Raw genomic sequence first — 23,971 nt, forward strand, 5'->3', positions numbered from 1 at the left:
ATGCAGAAGCTGACATTGACTTCAATCTTCCCCGGCTTCCACATTTCCGCCACCAACACGGCGATTTCTTGAAGAACACACTCCGATGTTTTCGGTTACATCCTAACCCTTTCAGAGAACGGTGGCGGTTGCGGTGAAAGCCAGAACCAGACGCGAGCATGAAATGACGCGTGTCTTTAATTTTCGTCTCGCAACTGCGACCAAACGATGTCTTCGGTCGTCATAATCGTCATCGTCAGCATCTTCGCCGCTGCTGTCCATGGCGAACCAGAGCCATGGAGTGGAGGCTTTTATGATTATCACCACCAAAATTGGTGTTTATTGAAGTTCTTGTCCAAAAAGTGCGCGTATGGTGTTTCGGCATTTCGGGGATCTGTTTTAAAGCGTGTTTCGAAGCCGGCGGTGATGTCGACGTCGCGGACTAAATTAATTGGCCTTCAAAAGATCATTAAGAATTAGGCTGCCGAGACGGCGAGCCATCTAACCCGTTCCCTTCTCCCTAGGCTACAGCTTCCCACCCTCCCCCAGGCCAGGGGTGAAAGGATACAACTTACTTCTTTTCCACGAAATTGCTTACGGTAGTTACGGCGCGTTACTCGCGATGGTGGTGAGTCAGAGAGTCGCAATCTTGCTCGCCGGCGTTGTTCTTACCTGCAAAAACAGAAACAAAAGAGAAAGATTCCCATTAATGAGCCGCCAGAGTGACCGAAACAGTGGAAGGAGGCAACAGTTTGCTCTTAAGTTGTGACGGGAATGGCGAGAGTTTGATGACCTCTCACAAAGCTTGAACCAAAGCCCGATTGAGGGACGAGTTTTGTGCGAACTTTGACGTTTTCAAGTACATAATCAGGAAGGAAAATGTTGTTTTTTTTTCGATTTTCCAGAAAAGAATCTTTCTAGCATTAACAGCAGCGATAACATGTTTTGATCATTTGATTTGATGTTTTTACCTGAATCAACTATTTTTTAGAGATGCAAGGGAATTGGCATTAGTTTCTGAAAACATTTCAGTTTTCTTCGGTGTAAAACATGTCATAATACAAAGAGGAATCCTTTATAACAAATATGACATTCGACATTCGTGATATTAAATATTCCTATTCTCAAAAAAAAAATGCCGCGTTTGGAATGTTATTTTTTCCAGATACCTTTTTGCTCCTAGGCTGTATTGTTGAACTCTAAAACGGCGTGAGAATGTCATCCCTCGGCTCAATTTCTCCGAAGCTGCTTCGAACATATAGAAAAAAAAATGAAATAGTTCCCATATCTATTGATGAGTCGCCCATTGAATGAATGATTTTTACCTCGACTCTAAAATGATATCCGACAGCAAAAATGTCATGACAATCTTTGAAAAATGGCGCTGAAAAATTTCGATTTTTTATTTTTTTTAAAGTACTGTCTGTGGTTTTAAAGTCAATTTTGAGCCCAGTCTGTCATTTGGTTTGATTGAAGCGTCATTTAGAGCGAGTTTATCTTTTTATGCTCGGTCATTTTTTATATGGTATCCATTGAGAAAGAAAATTCGTCACAAACGTCTAGACTGGTGGAAGGATAACACTTGGGTTTTTCACTACGATAATGCACCAGCTCATCGATCGATCATTGTGAACCAATTTTTGACCAAAATGTGTGACTTTTTTCCTTTCTTTCCGAAACTCAAATTACCGCTTTGTGGGACTCGTGTTGAACAGCATTGATGACTTGAAAACGAATTCGTTGCGTTAACTGAAGGCAATTCCTGAATACATCCACAACATTTTTTTCGATGACTGGATTGGTCGTTGGGAAAAGTGTATTGCTTCAGAAGGGGCCTATTTTTTAGGCGATAATGTAAATTAAGATGATAAATAAAGCAGTCTCTTTTAAAACTGGTATATTTTTGACAGAATGTATATTTTTTCTTGAATTTTTTTTCTTTAGAAAGATGCATAACGAATTTGAATGTATGACATCTCGAACAAAAATGGTTTTCCGTACTTGGTTGTACAATATTGCGATAATATATATATTTTTTGTAGCAATTGCTCCTCGTAATTTGTAATTTGCTGTACAAATGATTGAGTTATTTTGTAGTCGCAATGTTGTGCAAAAGTAAGCAACAACGAAGTTTACTGAAACTGTTCAAACTTATCTTATGAGTAGATGTGGCAGATGTGAAATACTAGAATACATGCCTAAATTAAAAACGTATCGTATACATGAGTTTAGGGCGACTTTCGAACGCTCCTCATTTTCAAAGAGATCTTATTTGTCTTGATTTATTTGAAAAATTTAAAGATCAATAATTGCACACTTAATTTTGAGTTATAAATAATGTTATAGATTTGGTTCCGTGTGCATCACCATAGACGCATAAATTTAAATACAGCGTGGACTCGATTGTTTACAGTTTCGGATTTATTTTCACTGTATATAATCGAGTCAAAAAAAAATATTTTTTATTGGTTTTTTTTTGCATGTATTTTTCGTTTTTTGAATAAAAAAGGAGAATTTGATTTTTGATTCATCCCCTTAAAGTCAGGAAACGCCTCTCTCATATGAAAAAAAAACTTATCCAGATTCTCTCAGGAGGTGATAGACGATCGTATTAGATGAAAAAAATCCTTCTACGCATATGTTCATATTTCAATAATGACAGAGTTATAGAACTTTTTTGTTTTGTTTCGGACTTTGTTGCCTCAAACTGGCTCTACAGTAAAAAAGTACGTTACGGAAGACGATTCTATTACTTTTATTTGAAATATGAGAAAATTTAGCACAGGATATAGTTGTGGAACATCTAAATTAGTGGATTTTAATCATATTTTGGAAGTGAAAAACTTAAAAGTTAATCATTTTTAATGTGTTATTATTAATTTTAGACCAAAAAATTATATTAAATTAGATTGTTTCTATCAAATTTGAAATTGTAGAGCGGTTGAAGCTCTCTAACCGCTCTACAATTTGTTCTTTGACACCCAACTTCTATCTTTCTTAATTTGGCTGCAATATCAATATAAACAATTCCTGGTGAAAATTCAATCAAAATCTTCAAAATCACAATTTTTACACCACTGTACATGTAATAGCCACTTAAATTTCACCTTAACGTTGAAAAGTTACATTTCTCTTGAAATAAGTCATATTTAAAATAAAAAAAAACTATTTTTTTCCGAACTGTATATAATCAAGTCCAAAATTGTATATAATCGAATCACATATAATCGAGTCTGTATATAATCGAGTCCGACCTGTATGTGAATCCTTCAATCTTACTTGAAAAATAACGTGGTTTCTTCCGCAGATCTCTCCAATAACAATAAAATTCTTCCGGACCATCGGAATATTTTTTTTGCCATAAAAAATGGCATATGAAGAGTTTTAGAATGAATTATGCAATTTGCTTATTAATTTTTGTTAATTCTAATTGCTTCCAATCCGTGTTCATGTTACTTCGAGCAAACTTAATTTGCACATTAGACTGTCAATGAAAATGGTCATCTCGAAGTTTCGAAGGGTACATTCTGAAAAATGTTGATACCCGCGAAAAATAGTGGGGTAACTGAATCTTTCAATAAGCCTTGAACTGCTCAACCGCTAAGCAATTTTGGCCATTTCGACATCCGATATATAAGAGTCATGTGGCATTTTATAGAATAAATAGAAAGACAAACAAACTAAACATGAACTGTGCGATTATAGCCCAAAAAAAAAGTTGATTTTGAAGATTACAGATAGAATTTATAAAATAATGACATTTTAGATGGTGTATATTTTTTGTCAGGAAAGGTCTAAAGGCCTTAAGAAGTGACCAGTGCGTCCATAGTAATGCCCTCCAGTGAGCAATCTTCGGCACTTACCTGTGTGAAGTCGTGTTGGCGTGTCGTTCCCGTATAACAATGTCTTGAAATAACTGTTGTGTCAAAATGTGACTTTTTTTTTTGAGAGCGTAGAGTTATGCACTTTTTTTATGCGATTCAGTGCTTCGGAACAAATCTCGCAGTGAATCGTCTCGGTCACGAACACTAATACGGAATATGCCGACCAGGTTCGAATGCCAATGTTTTTTTTAATTAGTTGCATTAGACTTTAATAATAAATAATTGTGATTCTGTATGAATGTATAAGAAATACCAAATGCTACCAATATGACACAAAGTTTAAATAATGCTAAATTTAAATCAAATTCAATAACATGAGAAAAAAGAAATAAAGTTTTTTGAGTTATTCTCCGAATAAAAACAATATTCCAAAATATTTTTTCTCTGTATTTTTTTCTACATAGCCTTTTTAGTTCATGCATAGTTTTATTTCATACAACGCAGAGCTACAAGGTTTTGATTTGTTTACTCTTGAGTCAAAAAAGCCTTTCATGCGTGAGCAATTTCACGCTGAACTCTTTTTCTTAAATTTCGTAGATGAGACAAAAACTACCAAAAATTAAAATTTTCATCATGTTCAATATTTTTAGTTCAAATTGATTTTATAGATTTCTTTGTCACTGCCACTGCCACTCCGATTTAAAAAATCGGAGAAAGTTATATCAAAATCGGCAGTTTTTTTCAGCTAATTTGGCGTGAAATCGCTCTCGTGGAAAATACTCAGTCTCCAAAACCAACTGCATGTGCAAAGTTTCATTCGAATCTGGCCGATCGTTCGTTTGCGTGGAAATGTTCTACGGTAGTTTTCTGATCTCGTGAGATCATGAGAGAGCGTGAAAACGAAAGGTACGAATCGTTCATTCCAAGGGTGCGACAAGTACTTTGTACTTCCTGTGCAATTCATACCCCTAATAAAACTGTTCTTAAAAATTTATAGGAAATTTTTTTTTTTTCTGTCAAAGTACTAATTTACAGATTTTTCAAGTTTTGAGTTTATATTTAGTGTACGATCATTATTTAATGAAATAGTCAATATCAAAGCTGAAGTTGTATGGGGCTCATAAACTATTCGAATTCATAAAATAATCCTTTTTTCTTTACCGATATGTTTGTGCAGCACGCATGCACATATCGAGCTAAAAGTATGTACTAATGATATTCCAATTTCTAGCTTTGAAATGATGTTATACTTTAAATTGATAGCAATTGTAAGTATTCATATGTTTCCAAATATTTGTTCTAGAAATTCTAATGCATTGTTCATTCTACGGACTACGGATTAACCCTTTGCGGACGGAATTATTTTTACTTGAAAAAGCAGTATAACTTTGTGAGATTCTGTGCAGAATATGTATAACTTGTGAAATTATGAGAAATGAACAAGATTTATTTATTTTTATGTAAACTTCAGATAAGTATTTACATAAAAATGTATTTTAATGTGTTGTTTTCATATAGAAAATATATGCTATAATTCGTATAATATCTTTCCCAAATTGCAGTTCAGGTGTTCGCATGTATCACCAAAATAATTATATTGGCGTCTTTTATCCTTTCGTTTGAATATACAGAACAACGCTCTTTGCCGCAATACATGGAGATTTCCATTAAGTCTTGCCTCAAGCATGGGTGTAAGTTTTTGTTTATACTGAGTACCGTTATGTATTATTCATAGGAACAATGTTTGAATTCGTGAACAGATTCACTAGACATTGAAATGCTTTCAGAAAAAAAGAGTTAAATAACATATTTTTGCATAAAGTACAAGATCACTATACTTCCTTGCTGTGGTGGCTGAGAGCAGTCGAACGACCGCAAAGGGTCGATGAAGAGAGACGACATATTTCAATCCGGCCGTTTAGCAACATTTCGGAGTAACAGAAGCCACTTCTATTAAACAGTCTCGCTCCAGCTAGCGAGCAGTCTCCCTCATCGTGCACAAGACAGCCTCTGATTTGGTTTTCACCGCATATAATTGATTTATTTTTTTTTTTTTTTATCCAGTCAAAACTGTTTTTGTGCGATTCTTTTTTGAGCGATTTCGTATATGAAGAAGAACATATTTTTATATATTCTTTATCAGCAATTTAGTTTTTTAATCTTTTATTAGTATTTCATTGCACTACATAGGTACTGTGTGAACTAATTACTAGGCTATTGCTTTGTTTTGTTTAAATTATTATTTTGTTTATTATTTATTATTGAAGCTTATTGAAGGAAGTTGGAAGGTAGGAAGTTGTTAATGAAGGATAATAATAAAGCAGCTTAATGAAATAAAAAAGAATATAACGTGTGATCTAATAATAATTGAAGTATACGTTCCACGCTATCACGTTCCTGAACCGTTACGATAAGATTTTTTTCAGAGCGTAAATTGTAATTGTAAATTTGACCGCAACTGATAGTGAGAAAAGTGTAAATTTGTATACAAATTTTCTATTAGAATCATTCCCATTCTGTACATGTAATATGGCGTGCATGACATGATTTATAATAGTACCAACGTACAAAAGGAAAACAAAAAGAAATTGAACGGTAAACCGGGAGGATTTGAGTTATTTTCTCGGAAGAACTTTTTTTTTGAGACCCCTATTCACCGCAATAAAAAAGTTTTTTTTTCAAATTATGTAGCGAACACTACTTTTTTAAAACTACTGACAAAGTCTTGTTCGATCCCTATCCCTCGCCCAAAAACAGGCTTACCTGTACATATTGTTTTCAGCTTCTTCTGTAGGAGCATTGTACCACTGCGACCATTAGTTTGATCTATTGTAGTGTTTTTTTTTCAGCTTACACTAATCTGGTTTTTTTTCGAGAAGCACGCTACTTAGAACGATTCTGTTACTTCCGTTTGATTCTCGTGCTGAATACAGTTGTAAAATATTTAAATCATGGAGTTAAGTAACGTTTTAAAATAAATGAAAAACAATCTTATTTAATAAAATAATTTCTTGGTTCCCTACGTCAACAATGCAACTTTTTTCTTCTTCTTTAGATGAACGAACTGCGTGTTAATCGTCACCCATATCTCTATTGATTGCCATTAATCTTCGGTGTTAAACTTTGTGATAAACAATTATTACCATAAGCTTTCAGCAGAAATTTAAATGTTAATGTGTTATGGAATAAAATTTTGTATTGACTTTGTAGGAAATTACTTTTTCCATGAAGAAACGATAAAAAGGAAATAAAGAAACAAAAACAAAATCTAGGAGACAGGGAAATCAAAAGGATTTTATCCACAAATCGCTCATCGAAACACAGTGTGCTGAATAACCTGTTGAATACGTTTGGGCTCTCCTCAAACGCATCAGATGCTTCCGACGGGAGAACTCGGAAGCTTCATGGAAAGAGGATTCGCTGTATGATGCCCCAACCACCGGCTCGTCTGGACGTCCGATCGAACGTCGTCGGACAACTGCGATATAAGACCATTTTGTGTCCTGCCAAAAGTATATTGCGAAGGAATACATATTAAGAATTGAGATTTGGCATGGAAATCGTCGTTAGTGCCAAGAAAAGCGATCCTGGTTCGTCGCGAGTAGCTAGCCCCAATTGGTTGTGACCACGTGCCGAAGCTTTGAACAAACGGAAGCGAATTGGAATAGAAAGTGGACATTGTACCACTAGAACGTGTCATTTTGAGTTCTTTTGAATTACGATACGTGCTTTGTAACATGCAGTACCATCGAAGGATAAATATTATGTACTGACTCTCAAATTTTCCCGCATGGAAGTTTTGACGAAAGTTGTAAAAAAAATCGGCTTGAAACTGAATTTAACTTTTCTAAATGTCGATGTAATAATTTTCGAGTAAACATTTTCAAGTCAAAAACATGTCATATTTTAATTAAATAGTTTAAATTTTAATAACTATTTTTGCTCCGAACGGCCGTCTGGGGGAGAGTGCTTCTGTATTCTCGCATCACACGCACACATTGTTGTTGTTTTAATGCGTTGCTAAAAGACACTAGCAGTGATGACACTAGTCGCGATGAATACTCAATGCAATGTTTGCTAAAGGGTGTGTCACATCAAATTGCATCACGGAAAAAACGCTGTAGAAATTTAATTTTTAGGAATTATATCTTCAGCTTTCGCTTATAATCAGATAAGAGTGTATAGATCACGTTGGCCATGCTTCACTGTCAATTTTTCGTAAATTTGGAAAAATGTCGTCGAACGAAAAAGAGCGTCGTGAATTAATCCTGTGCACTCATTTCGAGAATCCGGAGTTGTCATATCGGGACATCGGTAAGATGCTGGGAATCGTCCAATCCACGGTCAGCAGAGTACTAAAACGATACTTCGAGAACCTAACCATCGACCAGAAGGTGAAGAACGGCAAAAATGGATGCTCCGTCAGTGAAAAAGGTCCACAAGCGCGTAGTTAAGCAGTTTAGACGTGATCCGAGAAGTTCGGTCCGGGATGTCGCCAATAAGCTGAATTTGTCAAGTTCATTCGTCCAGCGGACCAAGCAGCGGGAGGGCCTGCGTACATACAAGGTTCAGAAGGCTCCTAACCGCGACGAAAGGCAAAACATGGTGGGGAAGACGCGAGCCCGGAAGCTGTACACCGAAATGCTGACGAAGCCGCATTGCCTGGTAATGGACGACGAAACCTACGTCAAAGTGGACTTTCGTCAGCTGCCGGGCCTGTTGTTCTTCTCCGCAGAGGACAAATTCAGCGTTCCGGAGGAGATTCGCAAGCAGAAACTATCCAAGTTTGCCAAAAAGTACATGGTGTGGCAAGCGATCTGCTCTTGCGGAAAGCGGAGCGCCCCCTTCGTGATGACCGGCACGGTAAACGGGCAGGTTTACCTTAAGGAGTGCCTACAGAAGCGCTTACTACCACTATTGAAGCAGCACGAGGGCCCGACCATCTTCTAGCCGGATCTCGCTTCGTGCCACTATTCAAAGGACGTGTTGGAGTGGTACGAAGCCAACGGGGTCACCTTCGTGCCAAAGGAAATGAACCCGCCCAACGCGCCGGAGCTTCGCCCAATAGAGAAATATTGGGCGATTATGAAGCAGGCCCTCCGGAAGAACCCAAAAGTTGTCAAATCGAAGGCGGACTTCAAGAGAAAATGGATTTCTGTTCGAAAAAAACTACAACCTGACGTTGTACAGAACCTTATGGACGGGGTAAAGAGGAAGGTGCGATCATACGGGCTTGGGCTCGAAGTATGAATTAAAAGAAAATGCCAAAAGTTGTTTAATAGTTTTTATTTTACTGTCTAAAATTTTCAAAAGGATCGGTCTACTGGGCGAATTTCTACAGCGTGTTTTCCGTGATGCAATTTGATGTGACACACCCTTTACTACGATATCACGCAAACATCGGCCCTTTTCAGAGCCATCAAAATTTTCTACAAAAGATTTATTTCTAAAATTTTTAACTGAATAAAATAATTTCGAAGTTCCACGTCAACAATACAGTCGTGTCTTTGGCACAACTTCTTATATTCAAAAATTGTTGAATAATAGAATTCCGGAAGTTCCAATTTATGTCTATTCCCGTTGTTTAGAGCAAATGGTTCTGTGGAGAATCATCGATGATACATTACTATATTTCTGTTTCAATGCCGTGATTTCTATGTGTAAAAATTCCATGCACAAAATATCTTCTCGAAACGAATTCTGTCTGTTCAAAATTATGTATATTTGATCTTCAGGCGTTGATTTTTGATGAAGTTACAGCATTGGACACTCTATTCCTCTAATTTTTTGTCGAATTTTACTTTCGAAAAATTCCTATGCCTAAGTCAACTGAAAACAGTGTAACGAAACACATTAGGGGCTGTACACATACCACGTGGACAATTTTAGGGGGGGGGGGGGTGGTAGGGGGTATGAAAAGGTCCACGCTTGTCCACGGATAGGGGGCAGGGGGTGTAGACTATGTCCACGTGGACACGAAAAATGATTATTTTTTCAAATATAATACCCGATACATTCTAAATTAAATAAAAACTGTTCTATTTTAAAACTTTCCGCCCAACTAGAGTATTCCGTGTTTAACAATAAACGAATTGAGCTGCCTGAGAGTGCTTCATATATTTTTACTAATATCATTGAACTTCTTCACTGGAATCCATATTCTAAAAATAACTCACGTACCGAGATATTTTGTATGATCCTATAACTTTTATAGTTGCGGGCTATGCATAGACGTTCCTAGCTCAAACCTATAAAAAATAAGCGATTCCATAATGGTTAAGTTTCCACGATATTACACATATGTTTTTTTTTATCAAATACAATATTCTATAGATCTTGTATAGAGCTCTCGAGAACAATTTGTCTTAGGATAATAATGTCTGTATAGTGTTTCATGCAGAATTTCGCGTAAAATCGTTTTATCGCATTACTTTTCTCGAAAAGTTAGAATTTTTCAAAGTATTGGAATTCCGTCAATTTCTAGAAATTAATATTTCATTTTCGTGAAATGATCCATGCACCACTATTCGTCAAACTTGAATCAATTGACCCAGTATTTTTTTTTTTTCAGAAAATTTCGCGTAGATTGCAGTTGTAAAACTTATGAATTGATTGATTGAAGTGCCTTTTAGAAGTGAAAAAATACTTAAAATTTTTCGTTTGTTGAGGGTTTTATTATTTTTTTCCCCAAAAATACATGATAAACTTTATTGTTTCTATCAACAAAATTAAAGCTCTCCAACCCTTCTACAATTACTTCCTCGACACCACAATGTTATTGCTATTGTTATGTATCACTATTTAAAATGTTCTACAACAGAATATTACGGAAAATTTTCTCATCTTTCAAATGAAAAAAATGTATGTTCAAATTGTTCTATGTAGCGTACTTTTGAATTGGGATCAATTTAAGGTAAAAAATGGGTCTCAAGAAATGTTCACATTTCATAGTTGAGATTTGAGCTCGATTTCATAGTTGGGAATCAATGAATCGTGAGTTGTCTGATGTAATTCTTCCCCGCGAGCACTTTGGAAGTCATCTAGACACTCAATGCAGAATGGTTTATAAGGATTTGAAAAATAATAAAATATCTTAATACGCTTTTAATACCCTCTGAAAATTCTCCGAACTATGACTAAAAAGGTTTTGAATTGCGCTACCGACTTAAGGTGAATCGGATGAATCGTCATTAGCAGTGATCGATCATATTCCGGAGTGGGCAAAAATATTTTGTTCATCTAAAATTTTGAGTAACACTGTAACTCTGCCATAAAACAATGCAAAACAATGCATCTCTGTAGTAAAATGTTCTACTGGAATTCCATATGAATCAAATGGAAGCCAATTAATCAAGTTGATTGGATTATTACTGGCGTCTATGTGATATCAACTTTTTTTTTGCGTTTAGTGTTTAGAAATTCGTGAACTAAAAATGTATTTGAAAATGTTTTTAAATCCATTTATTTTTATTCGATTGGCGATCACAATTAGTAAAACTCAAGATCAATATGCGAATTGTTCCTCACCTGGTCAACTGTACATTGCTTGTTTCCGTGTTAGCAAACCAGATAGCCTCTATAAATTCACTTATAATAGAAAAACAAAATTAAACTCATATGAAGCATGTGCTTTGTTATGCTACCCATTTCTCTACCATACAATAACAATGAGCCACAACTGGTACAGGGTACAGCTAGTGAAATTTGAAATAAAAACAACTTAAGGGGGGACCCCGGTCTGCAAAATCGAAAAAAAAAAACGAATTTTAGTTTTTTGGCATTTTTGGGAAGCTTATGCCCCTTTTCGATATTTGATTTCGTTGGAAAGTTACAGCCAAAAGTATGACCTCACCTCAAGGGATATAGTATTACTGTACGAATTTTGAGACGCGTTTTTCTCGATATCGTGTTTTTCAACTGGTGGTATCAATATCTTAGGATCTACTCGACCGATTTGGCTGACATTTTTTATCAGCCTCTAACAATTGATTATCTAAAGCGTTCCATAGCCGTTTTTTGATATCTATTTTCTTCGATTTTTTATAAGCTTCTAAACAGCGATTTTTTATAAAAAAAAAACTCATTTTTAACAAAAATGGCCGCCATTTCGGTAATTTTTCGAATTTAAAACAAACCCTTATGTAACGCTTTAGGTATTATCCTAATGTTTCAAAATATTCATTGGAATTTGTTCTACGACACCCCGTTGCTTCAGAGCCGATACCACCAGCAAGGTACCAATTTTCATACAGCATCTACGCATCCAGCTGTCAACAGCGTAATCCAGGTAAACTTTGATATAACGTACATTTCACTTTCAAAATTGTACGTTGTATCGAATTGTACGTTATATCGAAGCATAATAAAGTACTCACAAACGTAGTCTATAATACATTATTGTGTTGCTGTTTTATTAAAGTTAATGAATAACTTCAATCAGAAGACGAAGCCAGCCTTTCTCATGATGTTTCCCTTCGTACTGTTGATTAAAGCTTGATTCATTTAGAATCCGGAATCACAAAACCAGCTGTATTCCGGGATTGATTGAAGGTACAGAACTTGTTTTAGCATCACAATACAGATAATTCATTGTTCTATCAGGAAAAAAATATTGAATTTTTTTTTCCTTTACCCTTTGGAAATGTGTACGTTATAACGAGGGTACGTTATATCGAAGTTTCCCTGTAATCATTATTCACATGTAACATTCGAAAAACATCAAAGAAAATTAATTATTTTTCGACCTCGAAGTCAGGGTCCCCCTTAAATGGAATAGAAAAATAAATGGAATTTAGGCGCAAATCAGTTCTTTCCTTAATTATTTTAATTTAAAAAGGAAAAATGTCCACGTGGACAAAGGGGGGTAGGGGTATGAAAATGTCCACGTTTGTCCACGAAGGGGGAGGGGGGGAGTCTAAAACCGTGCTCTTTCTGTCCACGTGGTATGTGGACAGCCCCTTATTAAATATTGTGGCTTCATTTTAGTTGAACAAAGTTGCTCTATCTAATCGTATATCACGACACTTTGTGCTCGATTTATAAGTGAAACATTTTTTTCAAACGACAAAAGTGGCCTGCAGTGAATGAATGAACCTATGAAAAAAAAATCTTCCCAAGTTAGAGCGGACAAATGATAGGTCATAAAATCCGATTGTGAGCAATTTTGCAAATACTGACGAGCTCGGTAACGTAGGCCAAGAAACCCATCGGCATCGAATTCATCTCAGCGCAATTAGACTCAGTCTGGTCGCGAAGAAGAGTGTGCACCTTCGATCGAAACCGAATTCAACAAGAATTTTCCAAGAAAACATCTGTTGGGAAAAAGCACATCGTACATATCTCGAATAGAATGGGCGCAACGAAGCGCACAAAAATTTCCGCAGCTGATGGAGGCGGCCGCATTGACGGCGGATGCTATCCCGCTGCGCTCTCTGTTCTGGTGATGGAAAATCAATTTTTATTACCACTTGGAGAGCATCCGACAGAAGAAAACCGAACGAAAGAAGAAGCGCCACATTGCATGCACACAGCACAACAGAACACAACCGCAGGCACGGGGTGGAAAAACAGCGTGAGAAGGGGGGGGGGTTGGTGGACAGGACATTCACAGCGAGGTTCCTTGCCTGTTTGAGCGAGTGAGAAAAAAGTGAAGAGCGAGAGCGAACCGAAAGCTCTCTTCCAACTCGCCCCAACCCGGTTGGGTGGTTGGGTGCAAAAAAGCACTCACTCAATCGAAGAACGGAAGCGAATGAAGGAAAAAGGATCTGTGCAGCACACGAAAAAAAAAATGAACGAAAGAAAGGAAAATGTTTATAAACTTCGATATGGAGTTGGAGCAACAGAGAGCGATGATTCCAGCGAATGCTGGTGTTCTCTCGCTTCTTCGAAAAGCTCGCAAAATCGCTTTCACAAACATATAGATAAGCGATATTCGGAATTGTATTTCTCCGATTGCCTGTCTGCTGCTGGTGGGATCCGATGGCTTCGGGAAGGAATGCGAGCGCTTTCGGGAAGGAATCGAACGCGAAGACCGTATGCCCCGGGGAATCGGGACACACGCTGAAGGATGGCGGCAGAAGATACAAAAATACACAAATCGCACAGAGATCGCCGGAAAATCGGAGCTTTTTTTTGTGGGTTCGATTTCCCAAAGCCAAATCGAATCAAAGCGCACTCGCGCCCCCGTCTATACCGGATGTAGTTCTGCTGCTGCTGGCTGTGTTTGTGTGCATGGCCATGGTACGTGTGCAGCAAAGGCATCGCCGTTCGATGTTCGAATGTCCGCGTGGCTTGCAGCGAACGCAAGGCGGAGAGCGAGATGCCGATTCGTTTGTGTGTAAATAACACTATAGATCGAGGACCAATCGATGCACAGCGGAGTATGAGGATGAGAGGTTTCCGTTTATTTCGCTTCTTCGTTTTTTTTTCTGCTCGCAGAAGCTGCTTCCTTCTGGCGGACCCCCTCACAATTTCCGTCCCCCCCCCCCCCCCGTCCCGCCTTTACTCCGGCAACAGTTCTTCTTCGTGCTCGTGGGTATAGTGTATGCGCGCGAGATGGGATAAAATTGCACTCCGTGCGCTATGTACATATCGGAATTGGATTTTGCCATCGAGAGCGAGATGGAACGATGTCATCCGGAGGAAAAGGGTTTGGGGCGGGAGACCACCTGGGACGGGTAAAGTTCAACCGAGCACTGTGGTGATACGAAGAAGTTTTTGCCAACTATTTTTGCAGCAGCCACTGTTGCACTGGTGCTGCTGCTGCTAATGGCGATCGGGAAATTGGATTAAAGTTGATGGCTCACACAGAGCAAGAGCAAGATTGGCAGCTTTAAAATTCGATTTGGGGATTTTTTTCTTGCTTTCCCAGTGATTTCTGTCTCCGGGGATGGATAGAAATGGAATTGCCACTCATGGCGTAATCCAATCTTGTGCTTCATTCAAGATTAGAGGGAAAAAATTGGGTCTCATCTCCAAGTGGGCCATTAAATTGGATGTGGCGAAAAAATGCTCGAAACGATTTCTGGATTTGTTCTTCAATATAAAACCAGAAAATCGATCGATGCCACCCGTTTCACGGTTCAGCGCTCGATTGAGTCATAATGTTCGCTACGACCATGGGTAACAGCCAGCACCGATAACATCAGGAAGTTGAACGGTCGTGGCGCATAAAATTAGTAGACCCCGGGTGCGACGCGAGACCATTTAATTGGTGCGCCACTTTTGCTTTACCACACCCCCCCCCCCCCCGCCCCCTCTAACCCCCGGAACAATCGCAGGGTGGAAATGCGGAAACAACTCTTTCCGGCGGCTGGTGGCGGCATCATTCGAGAAATGGTGGCATCGAATTATTCATATTCCTTTAATAGAACGATGGAAATTGTTCGGTAGCTTTGATGGGCGTAAGTTATCCACGGTGGCGAACAAATTGGCCCTCTGCAGTTATGTGGTCGGGCGCAGGAAAATCGAATCGCTACGCTGATGATTCTGAAATACGATCACAATTTTCTTCGGGGCGATGTCAGTGCAAAAAAAAAGAATGAAAATGAAAGAAACGAGCGACACATAAAGTCTAAGCGCACATAAAAATGATGAGCGAGAGCGAGCACAAGAAGGGAGGGAGAAGGAAAAAAGTACGAAAAGCGAACGGTCCAATATCGATGTTGGAGAGGCGTTACCAATAAACGATACTGCTCCGCCTCACTCTGTATCGACGCGGGGGTTGGGGGGACCCCCAATGCTGTGTCGCTGCGAGGCTACACACCACTCGGTATGGCCTAGGTACCCCTCGCGTGGCCCCACCAAAGCAAACGAGCAGAGTGACGAGCGAGCCAAAACGTATCGATATTTATTATGTGTACACACATATCTATATAGAAATGGGAGAGCGGGCGAAGAACTATATGTGTGATCGGAACGACGATTACCGAAACGGAGCTCGAGAGAACACTGCGAGTGACAGAGACCGAGCGATGATAATCACCGGGCAAAAATAAAAAAGGTTGAAAAAGAACGCAATAAAAATCACACCTTTTCTTTTTGACTGCATCGCAAAAGTATCGCAGCAGGCAGCGACAACTACCAAAGCCATCGAAGACGACGACGACGACGACGACGACGACTACGATGAGGAAGGCATTAAGTGTAAAAGGAAATGGGAAAGAAAAAAGCTGTCATATGCTCGCAGCCGAACGCTCGCATACCAACACAGCGCTGCCATAGACACGTGGTTGTGCAGCAGCAGCAGAATCCTGACGGAAAGGATCAGTGGGGGCTTACGTACATATTTCATGGTGAGCTTCCCGATAGTCGATTTATATACTTCTAAGGACACCCACCGACGCTTTCGCCCCACTTTGCTCCACACTGTCCGTTCAGACGCCGAAAAGCACTCAATACCACTCGTTTCTTGTGCCGATAGCGGGGGATACAACGACGACGACGACGACGACGATTTTCCGTGATTGGTATCGGTGTGTTCGGATTTCTTCTAAATCGCAAATCGAGAGACGTGCAAACAATAATATAGTATCCCTCCAATCCTCCGCGCCGTCCCCCCACACAATTCGATAGCTCTCCCGGCCAGGACCAATACAATCGTTCGAGAGTCGTATCAGATTTTTCCCTACGCTCCCCAATTTTCCGGCCCACCCTTCCACCCTGCGCCCCCGCAAAGTTCGATTCCACCCGTCCGACTCTGTGTGTGCAAAACTCTCGCGCGTAAATAGTCCACACTGCATATGCTGCAAGCGCCGCAACACATATGCAGCACCCCCGTGTGAGTCACCAGCAACGACCACCACCAACACACACACACACGCGCGCGCAAATCTTTCTCCTCTCGATCGGGATCGGAAAACTGATGGTGAGCCGCGCGCGAGCGAGAGGAGAGTGGCAACAATCGTGGGCAAATACGAGAGATCGAACACTGTTCGAACACACGATGCCCGAACTTCTCGGCAGGGTTGCCACAATAAAACCTGTGTTTTTGGTCCAAAAAAATCTTTTCTTCTTAATTTTTTTTCTCAGAAAATCTGTGTTGATATCTGTATTAAATTTAAAAATCTAGCTTTGAAGCATAATTAGAGCCACCAAGTAAATACCATACACTGTAGCAAGAATACAATGCATCATTGAGGTGTAATGGAAATTTACACAGTTACCAGCAATGCCTGTTTACATTGCTCTACGTTATACTTTTATTATAATGAATTTTTGGCACACACAAAAATGTAATGGTTGTAGTGAATTTAAAGGTTACAAAATTAAGTAACATATCAATTTGTGGAGAACTGTCAACGCTCGAAAAATGACTATAAAGTAACTATGAAAGCATATGCTTAGCAGCTTGACAGACTCTGGCTTTTTTTTCCATTTTAAAATAATGATTCGGGTATGTTTTTATGTAAATTTATATTTCTTATTCGAACTTCCATCGTTATACCATTTGACGATTTAGCAGATGTCTCTAAAAGTTGTTTTTCTGCTCTAGTCTATTTTAGTAGCTTCTATTTCTATAGTTTCAACACTCGCGAAGATATCTTGTGGCTCAATAGTTTGTTTTTTTTTCAACTCAATATTCGATGGCAAAACGTAGTTCAAAAATTATAGGAGGTTGTGTCCAAGACACGACCGCATTGTTGACGTAGAACTACGCTGTAGTTTAATTCAAGTCGCTTTTTTGCTACTGACAAGTGAAACCAAATCACATACAAAATTTCAGAACGACATTTACTAAATAAACGAAATAAACTCTATCTGTTAATCTCAACAACCTCGAAAAGAAATATTTAATATATAGAGCAGAGATTCATTACCAATACCCTAGCGTGAATGTTTCCCTCCCGCTATCTCTCCTCCTTGTTTAAATTTATCATTCCGACTGCATAATTTACAACACCAAATACAGGTCGGACTCGATTATATATAGTCGACCATTTTTTCCAAAAAAATATTCTCAAATCCTATACATAATCGAATCTCAAGAAAACGATTTTCATGAATGTATGAATGTCAAAAATTATTAGGAAAATAGCTTTTTTGTGATTCGATTATGTATTGGATTCGAAAATTAACGTTGAAAGTGAAGTTGCGATTATATATAATCGAGTCCGACCTGTAATCATGAATCAAAGCATCATAAAATTAGGCGATTGTTGCATCGTTACACGGCCAATGCACACGGGAGCAGATACAAATGAGGTTTCAGCGTAGCGAAGATGCACTGTTTTTACGTACGGGTTTTGAAGCACGCACACACGCATACAAATATCCATATACGATGGCTTAAAGCAACTAAATATACACACACTTATCTCCGTTTTGCGGTCATCTCCACTGAAGCCCTTTCCGTGAATATGGCCAGTCTAGATTAGCTTAACCGTCATCCATTATGGAGAGAGTTTTCCTACCGTCATGCGAAACCAAATCACTGACAAAATTCCAGAACATTTATTTTATTGGTGAAGATGTATCATCGAATTTTGCAAGAATCCAATGCATGCATTATGATGAATGATGATACTTACGTTGAAGAGAACTCAAGAACTCTACCGGGACCACAATTTTACATCAGTCATTGACGCGGATGTGAGTGACCATGATAAGTCAACTCAGGTGAAAAATTTGGGCAGGAAATACTTGTGCGGAAGGCATTCTGCTCATGTGAATTGAAGTCGTTAAGTTTCTACACAAAAGGAACAATAAATGCCAATATGTACCATTCTGAGGGTTTGCAGAAAAGGTTGCTTCCACTATACAAAAAGCATAGCACCCGACCATTATTCTGGAAAGATCGCCTCGGCTCATTATACCAAATCCACTCTAAAGTGGTTAAAGGATAATGATGTAGATTTTGTCGAGTACGACTTCAATCCGCCAAACTACCTCCACCTTCGACCGATCAATACATACTGGGCTTTTGTAAACCGAACCTTCAAAAAGGAAGGCAAGATCAATAATACCATGGGAAAATTAATAATAAAAATTGATTTTATTAAAAATTTGTTTACAGCTTATTTTGCGATACACTCCCTAATATAAGAATGTGCACAGAATCAGAAGTATTTAGAGTTATAGGATCCGAATGGAGTCTAATTTCTACGGATCTGGTTGCTTAGATGCTTCTGAGAGATATATGTGTAATATTTAGTGCACCTGGTGCATTTCGAACAAGAATTTGTTTTCATATCTATGAAATAAGAAATGAGGTCCGGCATTCTTCTGGCGAACAAAGAACAGAAATAGTTTCTCGAAAATTATGCGATTTATTCGTTTTTCAATAGTTTCTCAGAAATTATGCGATTTATTCGTTTCGATGGAAGAGTCGAGCGAACACAGCATTTGTGGACTAACAAGTTTGTTCTTATTTCGAAGGCTTCACATACAAAATAGTCAAAACTGCTATAAACCAGCTGGAAATGTTATTGTTTATGAATAGTTATTTTCGACAAAAGCATTTCTGCTCAATATAAGTAGATATAGTGGTTCACAGATTTTCGTGAAAGTTGGTAGTTTTGTTCTTTATCGCAAAACATTTGACCCGATTTTTTTTTTGTTTTTTTCGTTAGGGTGACCATTTCCATTTTAGGGTTTTAATATTTTTTCTGGAAAGTTGAGAATTTTTCACATAATATATGTCGAAACCAGAGAGGCGTTTTTATCGTTTTGAGTTATGATTTTTTAAAGTTAATCGATGGTTCGAAAAATGTATTTTGATTTCGTAATTATTTATTGTATTATTTTTTTTATAGTTTACATGGTTTCGAGACCAAGGATGCTAAATTTTTTGGTTTTTTTTTTTTGAAAGCTGAAGTTTTCTTTTACATAACATATCCAAAATCAGAGATGTGTTTTTTTTCGTTTTTAAGTTATGATTTTTCAAAGTTAACATGTTTTCAGTCTTCGTTCAATATTTCTGTGCGACTAGACTGGATGTATGCGACTAGGATTCAATTGATTAGCAAATGTGTCATTTAAAAAAAAAGTTGGCTTTAATTTGATATATCGATCATCTGAATCGGTCCAGTAGCTCAAAAGTAATACATTTTTGAACAGTCATTTTTGGAAAAAAGGGAAAAATGATTTTTGAACCATCGGTTAACTTTGAAAAATCATAACTCAAAAAAGAAAAAAACGCCTCTCTGGTTTCGACATATGTTATGGAAAAATCCTCAGCTTGGTCCCGAGACAATGAAACAATAAAAAAACGAATACAATCAATAATAGCGAGAACGGCATCCAAATTTTCTGCAGGTGTAGTATGTTCAATAAAGACAAGGTGATTGGATTTAATTTGATATATCGATCATCTTAATCGGTCTAGTAGTTCAAGAGTTATGAATTTTTGAAAAAAGTCATTTTAGGCAAAAAGTGGAAAAAATTGATTTTTCGGACTACCCTAAAATGGAAATGGTCACCATACTGAAAAAATAAAAAAAAAACGGGTCCAATGTTTTGCGATAAAAAACAAAACTACCATTTTTTACGAAAATCTGAGAACCACTATATCGGTTTGGCATGGAATGGCTGTATATACGATGGACGGACGAGTTGAAAGGATCAAGTGGCTAGAAAATGTAACACAACATCAAAATATCGTAGACAGGCCTTCTAATATTTAAGATTTGGTTGCTATGAATGCTTTGGTTTTATGTGATCAAACAACTGGAGAAAGAATATCACGACAAGAATATTCATTTATGTTGCCAGATGAATTTTCTACTGGATACCGAATTTAGCAGGAGCAAGAAATTAAAAGTGTAGATAAAACTTTAGCAGTTTCAGTTACAATTTCTGGAACCAGTCAAATTGAGTATTCCGAAAAAAATTATGCAATACACATATGTTCTACGCGTGAAAAATAGTTTTGTGGGTAATGTTTACGGTGGAAGCCTTTTATCTGTAAAAATGTGACAACGATTAAATTTTGTGAAGCCTGATAAAATGAATATTTTGACGTAGGACTACGTCTTTCATTTCTATACCGGGGTGTAATATCAAAGTTTCGAAATCGAAAGCGTTACGCCGGAGACCGAGATTTTGAGCGTTAATAGCTCTTAAACAACTGAACGAAATGGTTTGATAAACACTTCATTCGAAAGATAAAATGTCTACGCGTCATATACTTGTTACTTTTTCATCCAAAAACTTGTTTCAATAGTCTTAAGTATAGAAGCTTAAGTATATAAGCGAGCGCCGCTCGTAAACCCACTCAGTTATAATTGAACAGTGATTGGAGCATGTTGTCGCTGTTGTGGTGAAGCTAATTTCGTTTATCATGAAAGCGCTGATGAACGGTGTCACCAAGAGCCTGTTTGTGCACCTTAGGCCAGAAGGGAATCCATCAGGAGGAGAGTGATGCTACGGTTCCGCTTGAAACATCGGAGCAGTCGCCACACACACACATACACGCGCGGAACTCTCGTTGCTATCATCGTTGCTGGAAAATAATCTGCCAGTTCCCCTGGGAATTGAAAAATACATTCATGCGAAAGAGTTTATTTTAATGTTTTCTATCCATATAACACTGCAACATTTGATTTTGTGATTTTTCAATCAATAGCAATTAACAGGAAAGCTTCTGAATATTTTTTTCCCCATCAGTGGAAAATTTCGTATCCAATATTGGATGCATAACATGAAGAACGGAAAATGTTTCACATCGCGAAAATCAAGTCATTTTCGAGCGATTATTTGCTTTCTACTCATATAATGCTGCGACCAAATACATTTCGTTTTGGATTTTTTCAATCAAGTGCGATCAACGTAAGACCACGTCTTTCGGCAATTTATTAGAGGTGCAATGAATCTTAAGGAATTCCCGCTCTACGCGCACTGGCAAACAATGTTTACTCAACAATTTCTCAAACGAGGAATGGGTGTTGTGAGAAAGGATTAGCGAACGCGAAAGCGACAAACGGGAGAAAGAGATGTTTGGAGGTTGAAGGAAATTGGCAGAAAACTTCTTCATTCTATCATTCGAAAAATGTGATTCAAACAACTTCGTTTTACCAGAAAGAGATTATTAATGCTCAAAAAAGGAATTGAGTCCTCCGAGGAAATTACCCAACGCAAATTAGAGTCGACTATCGATTGCGGCATTCGTACACAAATAATTTTATAATGCAGTTTCACCAAAGTGATTTCTTCGGATATATTCACTACATCATGTCATGTATTTCATATTCTTCATTATGAAATCCATATCCATGGCACCTATCGGTATCGAATTATCATCGACACCACGATTTTCGCTAAATGCTTCTTTCAGTTCGGCCTGTAAAAAACTTTTCTGAACTCTAATCCATCAAATTTGGAGCCCTGAAAAGGGCTGTTGACTATATGCTAAGCTAATATAGAATGTTCTCCTTGGATTCGACGGGCCAGTTGAATGTCCTTGGGCATGATGTGACGCGTTTTGCGTAGAGAGCACACAAATTTGTATCTTCGAATAGGCCTCCTGCAGCGTCATAACCGCGGAACTTTGGAAGCGCAAGTCGGTTTTGAAGTCCTGAGCAATTCCACGAACCAATTGCTGCGCAGGTAGTTTGCGGATCAACAATTCGGTCGACTTATGATAGCGACGAATTTCACGCAAAGTTCCCGGTCGATAGCGATGTGGCTTCTTCACCTATCCTGCGGCTGGTGCGCTTATCCGAGTTGCTTTCGTGTGGCTTACCACCGAAAGACTAACGAGCTGTCTGCTGTGTATTGGAGATAGGAAATTACGTTACGTAAGGGGGGGGGGGGGAGGGGGAAGTGGTTCAAAATCCGAATTTTTAGCGTTACGTAATTTGTGCACGACGCCTGAGGACATCGACAAGACAACATCATTACTGAACGAGCTGAACGGCGAGGGATCGAGGGATTCATTACCTGGCCTGCCCTGACCTGAAATACAATCAGTTTGTTTTAACTGTGAGGGAGCGCAGAAAAGTCGATCGATCAGAAGGAGAAGAGAAGGTGACCAAGAGAGTATCAGCATCGAAATACGGTTCCTCGGGAAGACATCGAAGCAGCCGCCACACACACACACACATACAAGCACGCAACTCTTTTCGTTTGATGGTTATCGAGAAAAAACCTGGAAGGAAATGATCGTTGCTGAAAATAATCTGCCAGTACCCCTTGGAATTTCATTCAAGCGGGTTTATTTTAATGTTTTCTATCCGTATAATACTGCGACCACATACATTTGGTTTTGTGATTTGTCAATCAAGTGCAGTTAGCAGGAAAGCTTCTGAAGATTATTCTTCAGAACAAGGTTTTTTGTATCCAATATTGGATGCATAAAACCTTGAGCCTCCAACGTAACGCTCTCGTTTTTGAAGTCCCCCAAATATTCATTTATTCATTCATTCAGAATGGATTTAGATTCAACTTCAAACAAATGATCTCTAAATCAACGATAGTCCTACGTCACCCTTGCGGTTATACCATAGATATAACCCACTTCCTGTTTTATAATTATTGTATGAAGTATTGTATCTATGACAATTTCTGTATTATTTATGTTCAATTTGAAAAAATGGAAAGTTTATTTGAAAAGTGCTCATTTGACCATCATCGGTAGATTGCGGTTTGTCCGAAATCAAATTTCGCATCAGAAAAAGAAAACGCAATACAATGTCAAAACGCATCGATCGTTTTTTTTTTCCAAAATATATATTTTTATAAAGGCTCATATGGCGTTAGCCTCACGGGGCCGGGAGTTCAATACAAATTTTCTTATTATCTATGTTAGTAATATGTAACCGATTACTCGCGGTTGGCTCGAGGTTAGTATTACAAGTGTTTTCGTAATTCGGATGTTTCTGTCTCCAATGTTCTGTACGTGTGCCGGACACGTGATACTTCCTATTGGGATGCAGCTGACCATTAATCAGCAACGCACCCCTAGTCTGTACCTCATATCTAGCGTGGTGCGTCTTTCTCGACTCGAGGAATCCAGGATAGAATGGTCACTAGCCGGCGCAATCATCAGTTCGTGTAGAGTTGTCATGAGCGGTACAACCTTTGGCTCTTGTTGAATGATCATTGGACTGCACAACCTTTGGCCCGAGTGTCTGTAAAGAGTGTGTGTATGTATTGTAAGTAAAAGTTTATCGATCGGATAGGAGGGATATGAAACGGGGACACAACGAAGGAAACATCATTAAACGTTGACA

The 23,971-nt window shown here is 38.3% G+C and overlaps 1 protein-coding gene across 4 annotated transcripts in view; it reads right to left on the minus strand.

The window, feature by feature from the left end:
* Positions 1 to 23,971, minus strand: part of LOC129775354 (homeobox protein cut) — a 372,272-nt gene that overhangs the window by 231,655 nt on the left and 116,646 nt on the right. The window contains exon 1 of one of the 4 annotated variants that reach the window (XM_055780019.1): positions 555 to 635. The exons of the other annotated variants lie outside the window; for them this stretch is intronic. The gene's annotated coding sequence lies outside the window, so the exon portion shown is untranslated. Of the gene's footprint in view, positions 1 to 554; positions 636 to 23,971 lie in introns of those variants that run through there. 4 annotated transcript variants of the gene reach the window in all.

The sequence above is a fragment of the Toxorhynchites rutilus genome, chromosome 3 (assembly GCF_029784135.1).
Source record: "Toxorhynchites rutilus septentrionalis strain SRP chromosome 3, ASM2978413v1, whole genome shotgun sequence".
Lineage (NCBI taxonomy): Eukaryota > Metazoa > Arthropoda > Insecta > Diptera > Culicidae > Toxorhynchites > Toxorhynchites rutilus.